This window comes from Buceros rhinoceros, unplaced genomic scaffold (genome assembly GCF_000710305.1).
Source record: "Buceros rhinoceros silvestris isolate BGI_N320 unplaced genomic scaffold, ASM71030v1 scaffold30884, whole genome shotgun sequence".
In the NCBI taxonomy this organism is placed as follows: Eukaryota; Metazoa; Chordata; class Aves; order Bucerotiformes; family Bucerotidae; genus Buceros; species Buceros rhinoceros.
The window spans coordinates 1,413-1,643 of NW_010410493.1; the positions used below are offsets into that span (position 1 = coordinate 1,413).

At 49.4% G+C, this 231-nt stretch overlaps 1 protein-coding gene across 1 annotated transcript in view; it reads left to right on the top strand.

Annotated features, from left to right (window-relative positions):
• Window positions 1-231, top strand: part of ANKRD16 (ankyrin repeat domain 16) — a gene marked incomplete at both ends in the record, with an annotated part of 9,088 nt that overhangs the window by 894 nt on the left and 7,963 nt on the right. The window lies entirely within an intron of this gene.

Below are 231 nucleotides of genomic sequence, written 5' to 3' on the forward strand. Positions count from 1 at the left end.
GGATCCCCGCCCTCGAACTGCTGCCCACGCTTCTGGGGATGAGCCCAGCACATGGAGGGGCTGCTGGGCTAAATTCCAGCCCTATCACTGATTTCCCCCTGTTTGTCAGAGAAGTTGTAAATTACTGCAGATCCAATTCAAAAGCTTTCACCTGCAGCTGTTTTTTGTTCCCAGCTCCCGTGTTTGATAGGAATCAGTGACACTGGTTCACATTTTTCATTGAATACCAGA